A 23,886-nucleotide genomic window follows, 5' to 3' on the forward strand; every position below is an offset into this window, starting at 1 on the left:
GAAGACTGTCCCACTTCTCACTCAGCACCCATCCAAAATTTGTGGACTAAAAATGGCCACAGGGATTGCTTTGCCCAGGCGGTAGAAAGTTGGAAAGAACATCGTAGCCATTAAGCGTGAGAAAAAGCTGAACAAACGATAGAGTCCAAACTTTTCTTGAGCCCATAAGGAAGCTGAGGTCACAGGGCAACCAAGTGTCTAAAATATAAGAAAAGATGGACCTCCCCAAGGAGTAGGAATGTGAACATGGGCTCGCCTGTGACAGAGCACGAGAGAAAGAGCAATGGACACCACACAACTGGGAACATTCAGCGAAATTCTTAATGAATTGCTAAAGGCTGAATGTGGGCTAGCAAGGGAATATAGAAAGTCTGTGCTGCAGATACACAAAAAGGTACAATGCATGTAAGACACAAAAACAAGAATAACAGCCCTTCTCATCAGAAACTATGTGAGCCAGAGGGTAATGGGGTGATATCTTTAAAGTACTGATAGAAAAATAGAAACATCTATCAACCCGGAATTCTATATTCTGTGAAAATATCTTCTAAATATGAAAGCAAAATAAAGACATTTTCAGAAAGACAAAAACTGAGAGAATTCATTACTGGCAGACCTGCATGCACTATGACAAATGTTAAAGGAATATGATATCAGACACCAAAACTTTAGATCTATGCAAAGAATTGATGACTTCTGGAAACAGTTAAAATGAAGTAAATGTAATGTATTTTTTTCTTATTTTGGCTCACTCTCAAAAATAGTAGCAATTTATTGTGGGCTTATAACATAGGTAAGAATAAAATGACTGACCACAATAGCACAAAGGGTGGAAAGAAGGGATTGAAAGTATACTGTTACAAGGTCCCTACATTATACACACAATGGATTTCAAGATATATTGTAATTAACGAATGATATGTATTTTAAACTCCAGAGTAATCACTAAACAGATTTGAAAAAGAGATATAAATAAGGCAAGAGTAGAAAAAATAATGTAATTGTAAAAATATCTAATGAATCAGAAAGCAGGCAGGCAAAAGGAAGAGAAAAGGAAAAAAGTAAGAGAGAGAACAAATAGAAAACAATTAGCAAGACGGCAGGTTTTAATCCCATCATATCAACAGTTACATTAAATATATAATGTAATATATTATCAATATATTTTATTGTACATACCAATAAAAGAGAGATTATCAGTTGGATGAAGAGCAAGACCCAACTACACGGTGTTTAAAACAACCCCACTGGGGCTTCCCTGGTGGCGCAGTGGTTGAGAATCTGCCTGCTAATGCAGGGGACACAGGTTCGAGCCCTGGTCTGGGAGGATCCCACATGCCGCGGGGCGGCTGGCCCCGTGAGCCACAATTACTGAGCCTGCGTGTCTGGAGCCTGTGCTCTGCAACAAGAGAGGCCGTGATAGTCATAGGCCCGTGCACTGCGATGAGGAGTGGCCCCCACTTGCCGCAACTAGAGAAAGCCCTCGCACAGAAAGGAAGACCCAACACAGCCATAAATAAATAAATAAAATTAAAAGTAAAATAAAATAAAATAAAACAACCCCACTTTGAATATGAGGACACAAATAGCTTAAAAGTAAGAGAATGGAAGAAAATACATGAAACACGAATTAAAATGAAACTGGAGTGGTTATATTAATATCAGTCAAAGTAAGTACCCTACCAAGGAATAAAACCAATGATAAAGAGGGATATTATATAATGATGACATGATCTATTCACCAAGAAGACTCAGCAATCCTAAATGCGGATGCAACAGAGCTTCAAAGTACAAAAGGCAAAACTGAAAAAACTGAAAGTAAAAACTAGACAAATCTATTAGGACAGTTGGTGACTTCAACACTCCTTTATTTTTTAAAAAAAAGGTAGACAAAAAATATCAGTAAGGATCTACAAAACCAGAACCACATCATCAAGTAACTTGACCTACATAATATTTCTTTTGAAATCTACCCAATAACAACATACTACACATTCTTTTCAAGCACATATGGAACTTAACTGAGATGGACATATTTGAAATATACATGTCATATAAAGCAAACCTAAACAAGTTAAAAATAACTGAAATCACAAAAAGTATGTTTTATGACCCAACAGAATTAAACTAGAAATTAGCGACAGAAAGATATGTGGAAAATCCCTAAAAACTTCAAAATTAAGGAGCACATTTCAAAATAACCCATGAGTTAAAAAGGAAATCACATGGAAAGTTAGAAAGCATTTTCAGTTTAATGAAAGTGAAAAACACAACATATCAAAATTTGGGGATGTAGAGTGTTAGAGGGGAATTTATAGCATTTAGATGTTTATATTAGAATCTAAACTTCTACCTTAAGAACTAAGGAGTAAATTAAACCTATGGAAAGAAACAGTAAAGAAAAAGAGCAGAAATCAATGAAATAATAATAAACAATAATTGAGAAAATCAATGAATCCAAAAGCTGGTTCTTTTAAATATCAATAAACTCCTAGCCAGACTGATCAATAATAGACAGAAATCACAAATTACCAACATCACCAATATCAGGAGACACCTCTATAAACCCTACTGAGATTAAAAGAATAAAAGAACATTTTGAGTATCTTTATGCTCAGTAATTCAACAACTTAGATGAAATGAAACAAATTCTTTAAAAGAAACACACTTCCAATCTACTCAAGAAGAAATAGATGATCTGAGTAGTCAGAGCTATCAAATATTTGAATACAAAATTAAACCCTCCCAACAAAAAAAACTCTAAGCATATAAAGTTCACTGGTTAATTCTACCAAGCATTTGAAGAAGAATGAAATAAAAGACATTCTAAAGCATTATCCTGACACCAAAATAAGAAACAGATGTTGAAAAAAGAAAAGAAAACTACAGGCCAAATATCCTTGAGAACACAGGTGCAAAAATCCTTAATAAAATATTAGAAAGTCAAATTCAGCAATATGTAAAAATCACAATTTATCCTAATCAAGTGGGGTTTATCTTATAAACATAAGGCTAGCTCAATATTTGAATATCAATCAGGGTAATTCAACATTATCAATAGAATTTTTAAAATATAATCATTTTAATAGATTCAGAAAAAGAATTTGACAAAATTCAACCTCCAATAGTGATTAAAAGAAAAACCCTCAAAGTAGGAATTAAAAGGAACGTACTAAACTTGCTAAGGAGCATCTGTAAAACACCTACAACCAACAACTTATTTAAAATGAAAAACTGAATGCTTTCCCTTAAGATCAGCAACAAAGCAAAGGTGTCTTTCTTGCCATTCCTATTCTGAGAGGGCAAGCTTATGCAGTAATCCAAGAAAAAGAAATAAAAGGCACACAGATAGAAAAGGAAAACAAAACAAAACAAAACAAAAAAACCCTCTCTCTATTCACAGACAATATGATCATCCATGTAGAAAATTCCTCAGTCTACCGACTATATACTCCTAGAACTGAAATTAGCAAGATCATAGGATACAAGATCAGAACACAGAAGTCAATTATATTTTGAAACATGAGCAATGGACAACTGGAAATTGAAATTAAAAATTTAGTACTGGGGCTTCCCTGGTGGCACAGTGGTTAAGAATCCACGTGCCAATGCAGGGGACATGGGTTCAAGCCCTGGTCTGGGAAGATCCCACATGCCGCGGAGCAACTAAGCCCGTGCGCCACAACTACTGAGCCTGCGCTCTACAGCCCGCGAGCCACAACTACTGAGCCCACGTGCTGCAACTACTGAAGCCCGCGCCCCTAGAGCCTGTGCTCTGCAACAAGTGAAGCCCCCTCAATGAGAAGCCCGTGCACCGCAACGAAGAGAAGCTCCCGCTCACCGCAACTAGAGAAAGCCCGCGCATGGCATCGAAGACCCCACGCAGCCAAAAATAAATAAAATAAAATAAAATAAAGTCAGTACCATTTACATGGCAGTTAAATCATGAAATAGATATAAATTTAACAAACCGTATGCAAGATCTGTATGCTGAAAACTGATGAAAGAAATCAAAGCCCCAAGTAAATGAAGAGTCATATATTAATGGATTGGAAGACAACATAACAAAGATGTCAATTCTCCCCCAATTGATCTATAGGTTGAATGCAATCCCAATCAAAATTGCAGCTAGCATTTTTTAGAAATTGAAAAGTTGACTTTAAAATTTATATGGAAAAACAAAGAGATTAGAATAGCAAAATCAATTTCAAAAAAGAAGAACAAAATTGGACAACCTTTAGTACATGATATCAAAACTGACTATAAATCTATAGTAATTAAAACAAAGTGGTACTGGAGAAAGGAGGAACACACCGATCAATAAAACAGAGTTTAGAAATTATTCACATACGTATCAGGTGGTTTCTAACAAAAGCACAAAGGCCACCTGTGGAAAAAGATAGTCTTTTCAACAAATGGTGCTAGAATAAACTGGACATCCATATGCCAAAAACCCCCACAAAAACCAATCTGGATCCATACCTCACACCGTATATGAGAACTAACTCAAAATGGATATGGATCACATGCTTAAATGTAAATCTATAATTATAAAACTTCTAGGAAAAAATCGTTTCGATGTTGGGTTAGGCAAAGATTTCTGGATATGACAGCAAGGGTACAACCCACGAAAGCAGAAAACTGATAAATCTGACTTCATCAAAATAGTAAACTTCTGCTCTATGCAAGACACCTGTTCAGAAAATGAAAGGAGAGGCCTCAGATTGGGAGAAAATACTTGTAAGGCACATATCCAATAAAGGACTTTTATTCAGAATATATATAAAAAACTTTCAAAACTCAATAATAAGAAAACCAAAACCTCAAAAAATTGTCAAAACTAATTAAATAGTTACTTCAACGAAGAAAATATGATAGAAATAAGCCCATGAAAAGGCCCTCAGTCGGCATCACTGGCCACCAGGGAAATTAACTCGTGACGTGATACCACTTACCTACTAGAAGAGTTAAAATAAAACAATGACCAGAGTTCAGTGAAGAGCAAAGCAACTGAGACTCTCGTACGTTTAATGGGAATGCAGAACGGTAATAGTTACTCGGAAGACAGTTTGGTAGTTTCTTGCGGAGTTGAACATGCTCTAGCCGCACAATCCAGCAGTCCTGCTCCTAAGTTATGTATGCAACAGAAGTGAAAACTTCAGCTCACATAAAAATCCATATGCTATGTTCACAGCAGTTTTAGTAATAACCACCCTAAACTGGAAACATCCCAAAGCCCTCCAACTGGCGGAGAGGAGAACGAACGGTGGTCCGTCCGCGGGATGGAACGCTGCTCAGCAGGGAGCGGCAAGGGACGTCTCACCCTCAGCAACAACACAGGTGGGCCTCGAATGCATCACACTAGGGAAAGGGGCCTGACTCAGAAGGCTACCTGCCGGGTTTTCCCACGTTTATGATATTCTGTAAAAGGAAAGGCTAAAGGAGAGAAAACACGGATGGCTGCCAAGGGCTGAGGGTAGGGCAGAGCTCTACCCTCGAGGTAGAGTTTTACTGTAAGTCAGTTATGTCGCAATAAATCCGATTTTGAAAATGCTGCAGATCCTTTGATGCTTTTTCTCATCTAGAGGTGGTGTCTGTGTGTGGACCCCCCGAATGCAGGCTCTGTGACTATGCTGACCAAGAGAATACAATCCAGGCCTTAATGGACTAGAAGCTTCTACTCCTGATCGCTGGAACTGTCCTTTCTGGGAGCCCCGAGGGGCCATGGCAGGAGTCTGGCGACCCTGCAGCCACCATGCTGGAGAGGCTGTGTGCAGGGGCCCAGGTGGACAGTCCCAGGGTGCCCGGCCTCACGGCCTTCCCTGCTAAGGCACCAACACGTGAGTGAACCCGTCTCCCCTCCCCCGACACCCAACCGCCAGCCCAGCCCATCTGCCAACTGACAGGGCACAAGGCACTGCCCCACTGGGCTCAAATTCCCAGCCTGCCCAACCATGAGATATGATGCAACAGTGCTGCCTCCAGCCTCTAAGTTTATTCTACAGCAATGGGTCACCGGGACAGTCTCCCCCAGAAGAAAGAAGGAAAAGAGGAGGGAAAGGGGAGGAAGGAGGAAAAGAGGGAAAGGGGAGGGGAAGGGAAAACAGCAAGGGCTGCTGGGAAGGGACTGAGAAGAGCTGTGGCTTTCTCTCCTAGAACCCACGTCTCATTCTTTGCAGGCTTAGCTCTGGGATTTCATTTCCAATCACTGACTCTGAAATTCCAGACAACTTTCCAGTCAAGTGTTGTTATATTTCTCTAAACTAAGACCATACGGATCAAACACTTTAATAAAATGGCATTTTGCATAAACTAAATGAGCAGTAATCTCCTGCTGTTCTTTGCTTTGCTTTGCTTTGGCGTCACGTAACAGCCATGCTGAGAGGCGCTCATTTGCCTGGTTCTGGCCCCTCACCCCACCCCAGGACCCAGGCCTCCAGCCCTGGCTGACCCGGTTAAGAAGGCAATTCCCCCTCCCTTCTCATGACCCAAGATGGCACACAACCATGAGACTCGAGAACCACCCTGTCTGTGCCATCCGCACATCAAAGCTCACAGGGTCCGGCCCTTTTGCACACACTCTCCACCCCAAAGTCACAGGATAGAGGTTCTGAAGCCTCAGATTCCTTTCTCTTACCCATCCTGGGTTTTACTCCAAAAATCGCCAATTTTTATCAGCCCTCTTCTCTCTCAGATCCTTCAGCTTCTCTTTTTCCTAATTATTGTCATCAAAAGGGACTCACAGATTTGCGAACAACGGTAGTAAAAATTCCTTCAAGTGAGAAGACCTAGAGCCCATAAATCCTTCTTGACAGCGCTTCAAACAACCGAGTCACTGCGGCTGAAAGGTCTTAATTAGCGACGGTTACGTAACCCTGCCCTTCTGGGAGAGGCCTGGCTTAGGCTCTGAGCTGCCACCGGTCTGCAGAAAGGTGGAGGCCCATGTGTCCAGAGCCAGGTTCAGTCTTCACCAGGATCCTGGCTGGAAGCTGTGGCCTCCTGCTCCTGGGAGTAAGGCCTCCAGGGACGCTTTCTCCCCAGATAATTAGCAATTGAAGTGTTGTTCTTTCCAAGCCTCTAACTGCAGGCCTTGAAGAGGCCTGGTGAAGTGACCGGTGTTATGCTTTTTTGTGATTTTCGTTGCTCAAAAAACCATCCATTTTCACCAGATAATTCCCCCAGCACCGATCCCAGTGTGTCCTCGGTCTTAAGTTGGATACGGCGTTAGCTCACTGGATACTGGCTCAATTCTCACAGCCAAGGACAAGGAGCTCTGTGGTGAAGCACGCAGCACTCGAGGGCACCCAACAACCAGGTTATGTGAAAGGAAAACCACAGGAGTGGTTTCAGATACAGGAGTCTTTTTCCTTATGGAAAACTGTTTGCAATCTAAAACAAGGGCCATTTCTGGGAGCTGAGAATGGATTTCTTGGAGAGTGGCGAGCAGGGGGCACTGCAGGGTAGAGTGGTCCCATCAGGGTGCTGCCCACGGGGTGCACCTGGGCTGGGAGAGACTGATGTCTGTCAACTTTTCACAGTAGTAAACCACTGTTTACAGCCACTCAAAAATTTACAACTGTTGAAATGAGGTTTGAAAACTATACGTGTGCATTACATACATTGCTAAGCGAAAAAAGGCAATCCGAAAAGGCTACATACTTTAGGAGTCCAACTATATGACATTCTGAGAAAGGCAAAACTGAAGACAGAAAAAGATCCGTGGTTGTCAGGGGTGGGGAGGGAGGGATGAATAGATGGAACACAGGGGATTTCTAGGGCAAGGAAACGATTCTGTGTGATACTGTAATGGCGGACACATGTCATTTTACATTTGTCCAAGCCCATAGAATGTCCAACACCAAGAGTAAATCCTGAAGCAAACTATGGATTCTGGGTGATAAACAGGCGTCAGAATAGGTTCATCAACGGTAACAGAATTACCATCTGGAGGCGATGCTGACGGCGAGGGACACTGTGGGAAGGCCAGCGGGAGACGGGAAATCTCTGTACCCGCTGTTCAAGTTTGCTGTGAACCTAAAATTCCTCTAAAGTCTATTTAAAAAGTGAAACTATACACAGACTTGTTCTGTAAACCTCCTGAATCCATCACTATTTTGCACTTTCTACAATATATAGTATCTGCAGCCAGGGGGTGCTGGGAGTGGCTAAGCCACGCCTTCCCTGATGCCCACTGGTCCAGCTTGTCAAGCTGAGCTTTCCTTTAGCTGCAAGTTGCTTCTCATCAGTGAGTCGTTGTTGTTGTTGTTCAGTGTGTGTGGGTATTTTTTTCAATGAATTTGGTTAGTATTTTCACCTAGTCCTATATACAAGGCGTGTGTGATTATGCTTACGATTATTTTCTGGTATTAAGTGCTCCCCGATAAAACATGAATGATTTAAAATCTGTTCTCCCTCATTCCCTTCCTTTCATCTTTGATAGTGATGTAAACTCAGCAAGATCTGATTCTGGATGAAATTTCAAAATGAATCATTTTTTAGAAATTTTAAAACATGTTTAAAAATAATAACCTACAGAAGACATAGAAAATGGACTTGAGGACACGGGGTGGGAGGGGGAAGCTGGGGCAGAGTGAGAGTCGCATCGACATGTACACACGACCGAACGTAACATAGCTGGTGGGGAGCAGCCGCACAGCACAGGGAGATCGGCTCGGTGCTTTGTGACCACCTAGAGGGGTGGGACAGGGAGGGCGGGAGGGAGGCTCGAGAGGGAGGGGATCTGGGGACATGTGTATGCATATGGCTGATTCGGTTTGCTGCACAACAGAAACTAACACAGTATTGTGAAGCAATTATACTCCAATAAAGATATCTTAAAAGAAAAAAAAAGATTCCTTGGTGCTCGACTGTAGAATCTGAAGAAAAGAAAGCAAATACGTGAAAGTACATGGTACTGGTCTTGGCAAGGGTGGCCATCATGGCTTAGTAAGTAACGAAGCGGAGAATGAATGGGTCCATCCGAATTCCAAGCGGCTGCTTCCCACGGAAGAAGAGGAATCAGAGAAGGATGCAAGGGTATGCTTCCCAGGGGGCTTTGGAAGGCCGTGAGGGTCACTGGCCACAGAGGTGACAGCCAGTGATGAAGGAGGAAGGGCAGAGAAAGTCGTGTGGCAGGGAGGTAGGGAACTGTGTGTGTGCATGTGTGCGTGTGTGTGTGTGTGTGTACATGTGTGTGTGTGAGGAGAGAGAGGGAAAGAGAATGGTTTTTGGCAGCTGCAGATAGTGAAAAAAATCTGATAAAGAGAGAGTCTAAAGAGGATTCTAGGAAAATTTCTGTATGGTATACCTTGTCAATCCACTTTTTCTCACCTTTAAGATTATCCTTTAAGAACTTGGTGTCAGATACACACTACTGTATATAAAACAGATAAACAACAAGGACCTACTATATAGCACAGGGAACTATATTCTATATATGGGTAATAACCCATAATGGAGAAGAGTCTGAAAAAGATTATCTGTATATGTGTATATATATGTGTATATATACGCATAACTGAATCACTTTGCTATACATCTGAAACTAACACAGCATTGTAAATCAGCTATACTTCAAATTAAAAAAAAGGAAAAAAAAATAACCTACTTAATTAAATCAACTCATTAGGACTACAGGGCTTTACAGCTTCAAATAATTTACTTTTTGAAATATTTTGGATAAGAGATTCCACAACTTATATATGTCATGTGTATTTCAGAATTTTAATCCTTTAATTAAATAAAAAAGGAATGTATCAATATTGCTTACTGTATGCATTTTTTTTTTGATTTTCCAACCCGATTTATTTGAAAACTTTCTTAAGAATTTGTTCAACCAAAACTTTTTGAAAAGTTCATTTCTGAAGTTACTACATACATACATATAGTCCACTTTATTGTACTTGATATTTAAATATGTAAATATTTATTAAAGTTATTTAGGTCAATATTATTAATACTATTTTATATTTATAAAGACATATTTTCTCACCTTAATGAACAATTTTTTGATTAAAGGAACATCATCAGGTATACCAAGTCAGAATAGTAGAAACATTTTCTAATCAGGGACTATAACGAGGCTGATCTAGAATTCAGACTTGTGTGTTCCAATAATCTCCTTCTTCAGCCTAAATGCAGTATTTGATGGAAGCAAAGATACCAGGAAAATTATGCCAGCACCTTTCCCCAAAACATCACTCTTACACAAAAATATTAGAACTGGGAAAATTGTCTGTAGGTACAAAGTAAGAATGACAAGTATTTATGAGTCTGGTTACAACTGTACCAGTCTGAATACAAGAAGCTAGTTACAAAGTGCTGCATTTAATAGCTAAAGCCAAACTCCTCCTGCAATTGCAGAATCACTCACATTGCCAGGCTGTGTAGAAACTGTCAGCAATGAGTCTGAGACCAATGGAGCACAGGAAACAGGCAAGGTACCATTTCTGAAGAACACAGTTAGAAGCTGCATGGATGACATGTCAGATGACCCGGAGACACACTCATTCTGGAAGACTATGAGATCAGAAAAGCTTCCATTGCCGACTGATGGGTACTGATGTTAGTAACTGCACTTGATATGTAGTAGTAGTTTGACTGCCTCAAAAGAAATGCATACAACATTATGTTTCAAAAACGTATGTGCATTAGACTGAGTGCCCTGGAAACAGACTCTGGCCATGAAGAGTTTTCTGTATAAGCTTTATGGGTGCTCCGTAGACACACTGCCAAGGAAGAGAAGAGGCCAGGGCTGGGCAGAAGGAGAGGCTTCCAGTGATGTCTCATTGATCCCACAGGGAGTTCCAGAGCAGGGATGCCCCTTCGAGTTGTCCTAAACTGAGGCCAAGGGACTGGACTTTTCTGTGCCCACAGCAACCAGCCATTGGTCACAGACTGACCCATGGGAGGGGGTCCCCTTGGGAGGGACACGTCCCCTTAGCAGTAGCAGTGCCCAGGAGGGCCACAGCTCTGAGCCTCAACAGACCAGGTGTTGGCATTGGGGATGGGTGTGTCACCTAGAGGAACTGTTCTGGACGGGGGCACCACAGCGTACCCCATACCAGACAGGCTGCTAAGGATGAAATCGTCAAAGCTAAATGGACACTGGGAATAAACAAGATACTAGATAACAAATTGATAAGTTTTGTATACCAATGCTGACAGAAAGGTATAAAGACTTGGGTTGGAAGAATTAATATTGCTGAAGTGGTCATACTACCCAAAGCAATTTACCAATTTAATGTGATCCTTATCAAATTACCCATGACATTTTTCACAGAGCTAGAACAAATAATCCTGAAATTTATATGGAGCCACAAAAGACCCAGAAGTGCCAAAGCAATCCTGAGGAAAAAGAACAAAGCAGGAGGCGTAATCCTCCCAGACTTCAGACAGTACTACAAAGCTACAGTAATCAAAATAGCATGGTACTGGCATAAAACCAGACATATGGATCAATGGAACCGAATAGACAGCCTAGAAATATACCCACACACCTATGGTCAATTAATTTCCAACAAAGGAGGCAAGAATATACAATGGAGAAAAGCTGGACAGTCTCATGTAGATCAATGAAATTAGAACACTCCCTAACACCATACACAAAATTAAACTCAAAATGGCTTAGAGACCTAAACATAAGACATGACACCATAAAACTCCTAGAAGAGAACATAGGTGAAACATTTGTGCACATAAATTGTAGTAATATTTTCTTCGATTAGTCTCCCAAGTCAAAAGAAATAAAAGCAGAAATAAACAAATGGGACCTAATAAACCCATAAGCTTTTTTTTTTTTTTGGAGCAGAGGAAGGTTTATTGCAGGGCCACGCAAGGTGCAGGGTCACGCAACGAGATGGGTGGCTCATACTCCAAAAAACCCCGAACTCCAAACCCATAAGCTTTAGCACAGCAAAGGAAACCATAAACAGAATGAAAAGACAACCTATGGAGAGAAAATATTCACAAATGATGCAGCCAACAAAGGTTTAATTTCCAAAATATATAAACAGCTCATGCAACTCAATATCAAAAAACCACAAACAATCCAATCAAAAAATGGGCAGAAGATCTAAATAGGCATTTCTCCAAAGAAGTCATGTAGATGGCCAACAGGCACATGAAAAGATGCTCAACATCACTAATTGTTAGAGAAATGCAAATCAAACTACAATGAGATATCACCTCAAACCAGTCAGAATGGCCATCATGAAAGTCTACAAATAAATCAATGCTGGAGAGGGTGTGGAGAAAAGGGGACCCTCTACACTGTTGGTGAGAATGTATATTGGTGCAGCCACTGTGGAAAACAGTCTGGAGATTCCTTAAAAACCTAAAAATAGAATTACCATATGATCTAGCAATCTCATTCCTGGGCATATATCCCGAAAAGAAGAAAACACTAATTCAAAAAGATACAGGCACCCCAATGTTCACTGCAGCAGTATTCACAATAGCCAAGACAGAAGCAACCTAAGTGTCCATCGATGGACAAAGAAGTTGTGGTACATATACACAACGGAATATTACTCAGCCATAAAAAAGAATGAAATAACACCACTTGTAGCAACATGGATGCACCTAGAAATTATCATATGAAGTAAATCAGACAGAGAAAGACAAATATCATATGATATTACTCACATGTGGAATCTAAAAAATAATACAAGTCAACTTATTTATAAAACAGAAACAGACTCACAGACATAGAAAACAAACTTATGGTTACCAAAGGGGAAAGACGGGGAGGAGGGATAAATTAGGAGTTTGGGATTAACAGAAACACCCCACTATACATAAAATTGATAAACAGCAAGTATTTATTGTATAGCGCAGGGAACTATATTCAATACAGGTATCCTGCAATAACCTATAATAGAAAAGAATCTGAAGCTGTACACCTGAAGCTAACACAACACTGTAAATCAATTATAGTTACATTAAAAAATGCAAAGGATAAAAAAAAAGACTTTATGGCAAAATTCAATCTGAAAGCCTGAGATTGAAGAAATCCATTGTTTTATTCACAGAGAAGTTCTCATCTGTAAGGGGTAGCCCGTACACCTGAGCTCCTCATTAAATGATGTTATCAGGAGGTCAATCTAACAGAGTCCAAGACACTGTAGTTCCACCTGTTTTTCGCTTTGTGAAAGAAATGGAATCAGAACACCACTCTGACAAAAGAATTTCTTTTGAGGGGTTCCAGCTACTGCTGTACATCAGTCAGTACTCACTGGCCTGCAATGGAAGTGTTGATTTAATGATCTGACCTGGGTCTGTCTCTGGATCATCTGCCAGGCCAGGCCAACCATTTATCTTCTAACAGTATTATTCATAAATGGAACTTTCCTATTTCCGATTTCAGTTTCAAATTGAAGTCTACAAGAGTTTTTGCAAGAGTCTGTGAACTGAACAAAGCATTACTATTATCATTGTTGTTAGTGTTTTTAGTGAATGGGTGTCACTTTGAAGGTTTGTTGAAGGAAAAGTTACTGGTACCAAAAATGGCCATTAAGTGACATTTTCAGCACCTGAATGGACACAACAGAGAACTCCCCAGACCTTGTGACTGTATACGAACATGTATGTGTAAAATGGATGAATTCAAAGCAAAACTTCAACTTCCTTACAGGGTTAAAAATTGTTCACTAGTGACATATAATCAGTTTTATAATTCTAAAGGAATCAGTGTTTGAACTCTAAAGAAAAATTATTAAGACTGGCAGCAGTTATCTGTGTAGATATACAGAAATGCATATTATTTTTAAATACTTGATATGAAAAACATTTGATCAGATTCCAAATCTATTCACATTATCACAAAAACCGTCTGACATTACATTGGTCAAAGGAATAAAAGGAAGAACTGTTAACTTAAAGAAACACCACCCTTAAAGTATAATGTAAAGAGGCTGAATTATCTACATTCAGGTTAATGGCAAGAAAGAAGTTTCTCTCAACTGTGGAAAACGCAATAAATAATCTTCAGGCATTTGTGACCACCCGTGCAAATACTTTCTTGTCAATGGTTACTTTCAAATATTTGAAGAGGTTATCATGAAAAGTCTTGATGGTATCTGAATGGGACCATCTCAAGAATAAAACCAGACAGTGAGTAAGTTATGTTCACCCATCAAGGTCAAGTTTCTCACTAAAAATTTTGAGATTTTGATTGGAAAGTTTTATACAAATCCAGTATGTCATAGCTTCCCTAGCATTCTCCTAAGATGACTAATGAGGCTTTTAACATATATACTGTTATGAATCCATGGACTGAAATGTATTTGGAACACTTCAATTCATTGCAGTTATTATTATTGATTTTCACATCATCCCACCTTTAACGAGGGGGAGCCTCTTCAAGGTGGCACCGGAGTCTTCCTGACAAGCCCTCACTAGTGTTTGATAAGCTTCTTTACTTTTTGGAATTATATTTTATATTATATATTATTTATTGCCTGTCCCTGACTTGGAATCATCCATTTACCCAAGAAAGCCTGTTTATTTTGGGGGGGTTACTGAGAAGCTCAGTGCTACTAGGTTGGTTCTTATTTCCAGGCCTTTTGACGAGAAATTCTTTTTTTCTTTGAAGATAAAATCATCATCCTGCCAATTCCAATTTAGGGCTTCAGCTTTGCCCAAAATCTCAGTTCCTAACATCCACATAATCCTTATTCGCTTTATGTCACAACACTCATACAATTGCACCTTAAAAAACCAAACCCAGCACTACCCTTACCAACATGACTGCTGAAAACAGCTTTTGACCGTTTTCTTTTTCCTCCAGCTTTTGATTTTGGTTTTGTGCTAGGGATTGTCAATCAAACTGTCATGTTTTAAAGTTACTGGAAATAGTTACTTTCCGTTTGGCTAAGTCACCAATTCAAAATACTGCTCTGATCATTTGTTTCATCGTGCCTTCAGTGTTTTAGAATTTCTTTTATAAATGTTTTAAAATAATTTAGTAACATCTTATGGAAAAATCTGAATGAACTTTTTGGCCAGCCCAATGTTTACATGGTTTCAAAGTCAATGAGAAGCCTAATTTCTATTTCTGTACCTTCCTTCTCCTGTAGGTGTACTTCCAGCACCCTGAGGTCCTGGGGTTCACCAACCTGTCCTTGCGGGAGCCCACCTGCCACTCCTCCGACAGGCAGCCACTCAGCTGCTGCCCGCACAGCTTCTTAGACACCTTCCCTGCTGTTTAGTCAACTTGAGCCCTGGCCGTACGCCGTAAAGGGACTTTCCTTACGCGGAACTGAAACACTTCCTTCCACAATTGCTGCCTATTGATGCCTGTCTGTCTCCTTGCCCACAGAGCTGTTAGACTAAATGAAAATCACAAAAAATATCCAGCTGGGCTTTGCTCCCATGGGCCAAGTAAACACCCCGCTTCTCTCCCGTTTCCCACATGACATGATTGACAGAGCAGTGCCCATGCTGGTCATCCCCCTCTGCAGAGGCCCCGATTTCTCACCATCCCTCAGGGTGGCATCCAGCCCAAACAGGATTCTGTGGCATTATGATCTGCCTTGATTTGGAAGTGTGTCACCTACAAGATGACGGTCAACGCTCTCCCTGGATCTGTGCTCAACTCACCTCCCTGACTCTTTTTATGATAACTGTTGGCAAGTCCCATCTTCCCTCCCTCTGTCACATGGCTGGTTGTGTGTATGTAAATGCAGCGTCTGGCTTATTCCTTTTATGTTTCAGCCTGATTTCAGCCATCAATCTAACACAGCAGTTTATTTTTATTTCTGATTCGGGGACAGAATATCTGAATGGCCCGTCTCAGCTGTGACACCTGCATGTTTGATGGGCATGTCCTCTCCATTCCCTCCAAGTCACTGACAGAAGTGCTGACCAAGAAAAGCCCAGAAGAGTGAGGGGTTTTGCCACTGGAGTCACCCTCACAGCGGTGCTCCATCAAGTGAATGACACTCTTCGGGCAAAGCTGAGCCCTTGGAGTCCATCTAATTACTTTATCATCCAATCCACATTCCCCATCTTGGCCACGGGGTGCTGACTGAGTCAATAAATGAATGAATGAACGAGTGGAAATCAAGCCACAGAATGAATATACTATTTGGATCCATCGACTCGGTAACCCTCCCCCAAAAGGAAATGAGGTTGGTAGCATGTGGCCCCTTCTGAGTGACCGAAGGTCACTCCTAGTGGCTCTTTTCCACTTTTTCTTCCAGGAACGTCTACTGTTATTTACAGTGCACAGAATTTGAGACTCTGCCAGGCCAGCACTTTTCCTGAACCAGTCTCTGCAGCTGAAAAGAGAGACACCAGTGGTTTTCATGTTTGTTCTTTCATTCAAGTACTCAAACAATATCATGCAGATTACGTATGTAAAGCTTATTTGCAGGATCCCCCAGTAAGTTCTAGTTGATCATTAAAATTCATCTTCTCTGTAATCTACGTAAACGGCAGAAACAGTTCAAAGTAACAGTTAATTGAAAGAAAACTACACTGACCACGGAGCTACCTGGTGTTTGAGAGAGTCACAACAAGCCAAATAAAATTAATAAGCTGAGGCTGTGACGCGCCAGCAGGGAATTCACAACGTCTCATGGGACAGGTGGGCATGGCCTCTGCAGTAGGAAAGTGATTGACTTCTGCTTCCTGCTTGTTCCCCGTACCAACGGGTGCAAACCCAACCTAAAGATGCTGACGGCCCGCTGATAATGCTGTAAAGTTAGCTGAATTTAGCACAGAACGAAATTACGGTGCATTGCTTGACAAAATTTCTATATGCTAACATGCTCAGCTGTATCTCCCTGAGATACCTTATCTACCTTATCTGTTACAGAAAAATTGTGGAATCTCAGTGTCCTACACAATAGCAGTTCATCTCTCATCGCCCTACAGGGCAAGGTCAGTTTTCCTGGTTGTGAGTAGCCTGGCATGTGAGCATTCAGGGCACCCCCCTTGCCTAGAAGAGCATCTCCTCACTTCTGCTCATATTCCATTCACTGGGAACGGAGCCGCTGGCAACACAGCTGCTCCCAGCAACGTCCACGCCACAGAAGGGAGCGTGGTCCTCAGGTCTCCACCACAACCACACACCCTGATTTTCCTTATCCTAAAAGCATATGATTGCTAGTGTCAGGGACTGACGTATCTACCCAGAATTCACAGGCATCTCCCTCTCCAGGTGACCCCACAGAATTAAATGCCTTTCAGAGAGGGGAGAAGCAGATCATTACGTGGAAAAATCACGGGCTACACTTTGCTGTGGGGACGAATATATTACAATTTGCGTGTTGGGCGTTATTGTTAATTCCAGATCGTTCGTTGTAGGTTACGTCTGAGTTCTTGTATTGTGATGGTTCTTGCAGTTTTGATACACGTAAATGTCCTAACTGCATTAAACATTCCTAACACATTATTAGGATAACAAATCTTGGACAAAGAAGCTCAAGAATCTTTTTTTAATGGCCGGCATAAGAAAATATCTTAACACTTAAAAGGTTTTGTGTGTCCTTTTCTGAACTTATTTTTCCCAATTCTTCATGTGCTAGGCATTAAGGAGAAAGCATTGGAGACCAGCTTTTAGGCTGGGGAGGTATAATGTGTGGGGCAAGGCAAGCAGGGACCCAGCTCTCCTTCTAAGACAGGCAGAAGACTCGGGGGGGAAGGCCAGGCATCGTGCTGCACGCGGAGATTCAATGGGTGCAGTGTTGGAAACTGAAATAGGAACAGCAAGGGTCTGTCTGTAATCAGACAGCTATTTACATTCTGTTTATTTATGCATCAGGCATTGTGCTTGGATTTAGGGATACAGATACAAATAAGACAAATCAGATGCAGCCCTTGCCCTTGAAGCGTTCACAGGCTTGGAGGGAAGCCCAGGCCGTAATGTGCTGGTCACAGTAATTTAAGATGGGTTTGATCGTTCCTTGTATCTTCCAGCAGCAGCTGAAGGGCAAGTCTTACCCCAGAAACCCCTTCTCTCCCATGAGGTTGTCTGCACAGATACAGGTGCTGGACTCAGCCTCCTCCAGCCTCCGAATCTCAGCTCTGTGCCCAGGCCTGTCACCCCTGCCCAAAGCCCCACTCAGGCCCCTGTTTGGTCTTTCAGTGTTGGTTTTAGCAGTATCTCCCTTGGGAAGCCTTCTTCAGCCCTGACCCTGATGTGTCCTACAGGCCAGTAGAAGCCTGTTCTGAAAGGGATTCAAGATCAGCTGGACCAAACATCCTGTATGGCTTAAATTCAGCATTTTTCAAAACTGCAGGTTAGAAATGCATTAGCAGTAGCCCAGGAAGTCAATTAAGTGATCACAGCCTGCATCTGTTAAAGGAGGAGAGCGTGAAACAGAATGGAATAGACTAGAAAGTATTACAGAACATCACACACCGTCAGGGCGCCTATTGTTCTACGAGCCTTTTGTTTCAGGGGTGTGTGTGTGTGTGTGTGTGTGTGTGTGTCCTGGGTGTCCATGTAAAACAGACTTCTTATTGTGGATGGCATTAAAATATGTCCACGAGCTACTGCAAACCCACTTGCCATGTGAACACAAGCACCAAAAATCTGGAAGTAATTTATGTCCACGTTTGGTATATGCAGAATGAAAAGCAAAAGCATACATTCTAGCATTTTCCAGCCTTTTCGAGCTATGTGACCTTTGGAAAGTTAGTTACCTCTCTGAGCTTCCGTTTTTTCTCTGTGAAATAGGGACAGTGGTGCCCTTCTCATGTGATGGCTGGGGGATGACCGATGAAATGATAATGAGTATAAGTGGAGAGCGCAGCACAGCGAAACTGGCAGAGAGTGGCGTCCCCTAAATGCTCGTTTCCTATCCTTTCCTTTCCTGAAAGTTCTAACAGGCCAGATGAAACCCATACCTAATGGAACGTCCCATATCACTCTGTTCAGTTCCTACTTAGTGTTTTAGGTGATGCTGGGAGATTCTCAACGTTATCCTGTTCTGTAGGCGCAGCTTGAGGTCTAGAAATTCTTAAGGGTTGCACAAATCTTTTGTGCAATGTCATTTATGCCACACTGAGAATTTCCCAAGAGGAGGTAAGAACGGAGCTTGCAAACGGAGTGTTCATTTATAATCCTTACTTTAGAAAACCTTGCAAAGCCCAAGTGAACATTTAAGGGCTTTTACTAATGTTTTAGAAATATGGATAACCAAGTGTTTTTTTCCATTTCTCTTTAAATATGAAATATTTCTCTTTCATTAGAAGGTAATGTTCTGAAACCAGAATAAATCATTACAGCACAAAAATACCTGTTATGAGAAGAAAAATGATAAAGAAATAAAACCAGAAAAAATTAAAACCTTGGCATGCTCAAAAATGATGATTTATAGTATAATTTGTCTTTGGACCCTTTCTAGAAAAACCAGTATCTGCATCTTAATGGATACATTTAAGGAAGGGATAGGAGTTTGCTAACCTCACTGGCTTATTTTAGGATGGAACCATCACCTATTACATCCATATCCTAACAGTATGTAGGATTCCACACTGAGGCTCACCTCAGACCTCTGTGGTCACCTTACTTCTTCATGTGTCTTTCACCATTAGTCGAACAATTTTTAACAGAAACTCACTGGAACCAAACACTGCATCAGCATCAAATCTGAACCACTGATTGCTTCAGATGACTACAGTGCTTTTCCTCCCATACGAGATGATTAGAAAGTTGCTGAAGTAGACACTGGCAATAAGAAAAATGCTTGTAATTACACTGCGCGTTTACTCATGCGGAACTGAGACTCTATGGCTTTTTCTACTCGAAACTAAAAGCATATTGATTTCTGGAAGGGTTCTGAAGGAAATTCTCGAGTAAACTTAAGTTGTTTTCCATTCATTTTGGGTAATCACAATGGAAATTTGACAAGTGGGTTCCCCGTATTGTGGAACTTTAGGCCACGCCACTGTGACGAACGAACCACGCCCCGTCATCCCCCGACCCCGCCCGGAAACTTCGTGTGGCTGGAGCTGTATTAGAGTTTTGCTGCTCCATGTGTAAATTAATCTCTCGCATTTTAAAATTCTTCTCTAGAGCAGAGAAGGTCACGAGGCCCTGCTGATAAAATCTATCAAACGGGATTGGCAGGCAAGCTCATGGCAGGTGGGGGATGAGGGGGGATACGAGAAGTCGGGAGGTGAGGAAGTTTGTGTTAGGTAATCCCTGCGTGTCCGAACCTTAAAGGACGAAAGCAGACAAACCAGACGTTTTTATTGTATCTTAATAATGGATGGGACTGAAGAGAAACCCGGGGTGTGTGACAGGTGGAACAGTGGGTTCAAATCACTTCAGGGATCAAGGTCACGCTCGGCTGAACTCAAGGGAGGAATAACTCACTTATCTTCCTTTAGGAGCTTCCTGGAAGAAGATGCCTCTGAGACCAAGCCCATGTGGTCCAGGAGCACGAGGCCACTGCGTCTCCTGGGCAGCAGCCTTCCCGTCCCCGCGTTCCTGCCGCTGTGTGCCTGCACCCGGGCCGACCCTGCATTATTTATAAGTTCTCTTTGCGAGTGACGCCCCCCTAATGGCAGGGGGGCTGCACCCGCTCTCCTGGCCTTCCCACACCTTCTCGAGAGGAGCCTTATGAAAGTCAAGCTAAGTTACATCTCATGTCGCCTGATGGATCGAGCTTGCCACGCGGCTAACGGGAGAGGGACGATGAGGCTGGCCCGACTGCAGTCTCGCTCTTCCCAAGGCCCAGTACTTCCTGCTCCTCCACGGTCTCCTGATTGACTCCAGAATTACGTCTATATACATTCCAATAATCTCCCAAATTAGGCTGACAATTCATCTTATGAGTTATTTTTTTCTCCTTAATGTACAAGCATTTTAATGATTCCCTTCTCAGCTCCAAGGGCCAACTCAGCCCCCAGGCTTTCTCAGCAATGGCTGCTAACAGCACTGGGACACGCAAGGTGCTGGGAAGGGTCCCCGGTGGCAAATCCACGTGTTCGGCTGTTGGCCGAGCAGACCCGCCGAGCTTAGGGCTGAGGCTGAGGGGTCCGGAGGGGCTGTGGGTTTGCAGTTTCTGCTAATTCCAACGTGGGCGATTATGAAGGATCATGAGAGGCTCTTCATGCAGCAGCCATGAGACAGGTTGTCCCACAATTTTGTATCTAGAAAGTGTAAACACATCCTCTGGGTTTGACTCCCCAGCAGGAGTCACCATACAAAGTGGGGCAGAAACTGCCAGCTGCCCTCCACTTTCCCCTCCCCCTTGCTTCCTTCCTAATGGACAGAAATGTACCCACAGCTGAAAGACCCCTTCCAGGCCCTCTGGCACAGAGACAGTCCATGAACTGTAAGCATACGTCTGCGGCAGATGGGACTTCTAAGAAAGCTCTTCCGAGGTGGGCACACTTGATTGCTGGGCCACAAGGCCCACCCCATGCCTTCCTCCTACTGGGAGGTGGATGTGATAGCTGGCATCGCAGCAGTCAGCTTGTAACCAGGAGGCAAATGCTAATGATGGCAAAGCAAAAAGAAGGAACCTGGCTCTCTGGTGACCATATGACCCTGTAGGGCCCACTGCCCACTCTTTTGGTATGAGAGAGAGAACAACACACCTCCACCTCAGTTAAGCTACTGTTCTCTTGGGTCTGTTTCTAGCAGCTGGACTCCATTCCTAACCAAATCAGACGGCTACACTTACTTCCCTGGTGCCGTCCCAGTAAAGCCCCTTCTCAGGGGTGCCTTCCCACCAATGGCATACTCCTCGGGGCATCTCGGCTGGAAAGCCTTTACAGCACGTTAGTAATGTCTATCTTGTGGGCAAACGGGGAGTGACTGCCTGTGAATGAGGCCGGATTCTGTTCTAGCTCTTGATCTTGTCTCACAAATGTCAGTCTTTGCTCCCGGGCGGGGCTGCAAGCCCGCAGGTTTGACAATGAGACAGGTATCCCCTCCACTCTCCTTGCCCTGGCCCATCGCACAACCCTGAGCACACAGTAGGTGCTCACATCAATTCCGGAATGAGTGTTCTCGATTTTACGACTAGCAGAGAATAACCCCAAATTTCTTTCTGTACAACTACGAGTACAGAAACATTCAAATACCGCAGTAGATACTGGTCATTGTCACGGTGGAAGGAGGAATACAGACAACAACACGGGTGTTTGTATCATAGCTCAGCGTTTTCAAAGCCTTTTCACATGCATTGCCTTGTTTTCGCTTCACAACTGCCCTTAAAGCAGTCAGGCCAGGTAGACGCGTCACAACTTTACAAATGAAAACAGCAGAGGCTCAGAAAAGTTATTGTGTTTCTTGAAGGCAGATAAGGAGTAAATAGTAAGAATCAGGCCTTACAGACTCCAGGAAAGGGCCGTTTCTGGGGCCACGTGTACAGCAAGGGGTGTGTGCGCGAGCTTGCGTGCATGTGTTTGCATGTGTGTGCGCGCGTGTGTGCAGTGCGTGTGCCTGTGTGTGCGCGTGCCTATGCGTGTGTGCATGCGAGTATGCGTGCATGTGCCTATGTGTGCGCCTGTGTGTGTGTGCGTGTGCAGACATCTCACAAGCGCCCCAGCCTCATCTCCGTCTCCCTAAGTTCCTCAAGGCCCCTTGCTGGTGCCGTTTTCTTCCCAACATACCACCTTCTAGTCAGAGGGCTCCTCACCCGGCTTTACCAAGTCATTTGCTCCAGAGCCAGGCCAGCCGCACGTCCCCCCGCGCTTGCCCCTATTCTTGCCGATCTTGTGTCTAAAGCTCTCCTCTGACTGTCCTGTCCTGGGCAGCAGCGCGGATTCAAGGACAGAGTTAACGTGCTTTTGCTCCCTGTTGTTGAGCTGTGGGTGCCTGGAAGGCTCACAAGGAGCATGGACGATAAGCCCCACGCGAGCACACCCATGTCCCATGGGAGCCCCGCACGAGCGTGCCCGTGTCCCGTGGGAGCCCCGCGCGAGCGCGCCCGTGTCCCGTGGGAGCCCCGCGCGAGCGTGGGTCCCGCTGACAGCAGAGGCTGTTGACGGCGCCCAGAAAACAGACCTCTTGACTCAGAAGACCCAGCGTTAGCGCTGCTCTCTGCCTTGTGTTAGCTGAGCGACCTCAGACCAGCTCAATTCGAGCAAAACGTGTCCTGTCCTATGCCATAAACTGCAAGCAAGCTGAGGGAGGGGCTGGCCCCGGTCCTACCAGGCAGGTCGCTTGGGGGAGGGCTCGCGGGGCCCCCTGCAGTCTGGGTGGGGTTCTGGGGGCACTGCAGAGGGAAGGCGTGTGGAGCTGCTCTGAAAACCATGAAGCAGCACCCGAACACACCCCTCGCCCCCCTCAGGGCCAGCGCCAGAGATGGGGGAATTCATCACTTCACAGCCACACTATCGCTCTTTTGTCTCTGGAGCTGCCGCCTCATCCTCAGCTCCCCTCCGCCTCGCCCGCACCCACCGACAGGCCCCTCTTCTAATACGGCGCTTTGATCACGTCACCCACAGCCCTAAACCTTCCACGGGTCCCCAGGGCAGACTCTACAGCCTCCCAGCCCTTCTCCATCCAGCGGAGCCTGCGGCAGCACAGAATGCAAACGCACCGGTAACCCGAGGAAGCAGTCACAGTGAATAGCCATGGGGATTACTAACAGCAATATCTGTCATTTTAAGTGTTTCCAAATTTATTGTTATTTTATGAAATAGACTAATTAAAGCAAGCATGAACTGTGCAGGGTTTCAGCTATTTTCATTTTTCAATGAGTGATCAAGAATCACCCGCAGATAAACAGCCCCTTCCCGGTCGTCCTGCATGTTAAATATTTCTCCTAGTCACTGTGAATGCAGAGGTGACGGCGCTTAATTTATAAAGGGGGATATATGGACATACGGATGACAACAGACAGCCGATCAATAAGGGACGGTAGTAACAGCATGTAATATCAAGGAACATTAGGTCCCAGGCATGATTTGGGGAGA

General features: G+C 43.2%; 1 protein-coding gene across 1 annotated transcript in view; it reads right to left on the reverse strand.

Moving 5' to 3' along the window:
- SDK1 (sidekick cell adhesion molecule 1) overlaps positions 1 to 23,886 on the reverse strand; it is a gene marked incomplete at its 5' end in the record, with an annotated part of 840,176 nt that overhangs the window by 155,518 nt on the left and 660,772 nt on the right. The gene's annotated exons all lie outside the window — the stretch shown is intronic.

This window comes from Mesoplodon bidens (genome assembly GCF_964165515.1).
Source record: "Mesoplodon bidens genome assembly, chromosome: 15".
NCBI lineage: Eukaryota > Metazoa > Chordata > Mammalia > Artiodactyla > Ziphiidae > Mesoplodon > Mesoplodon bidens.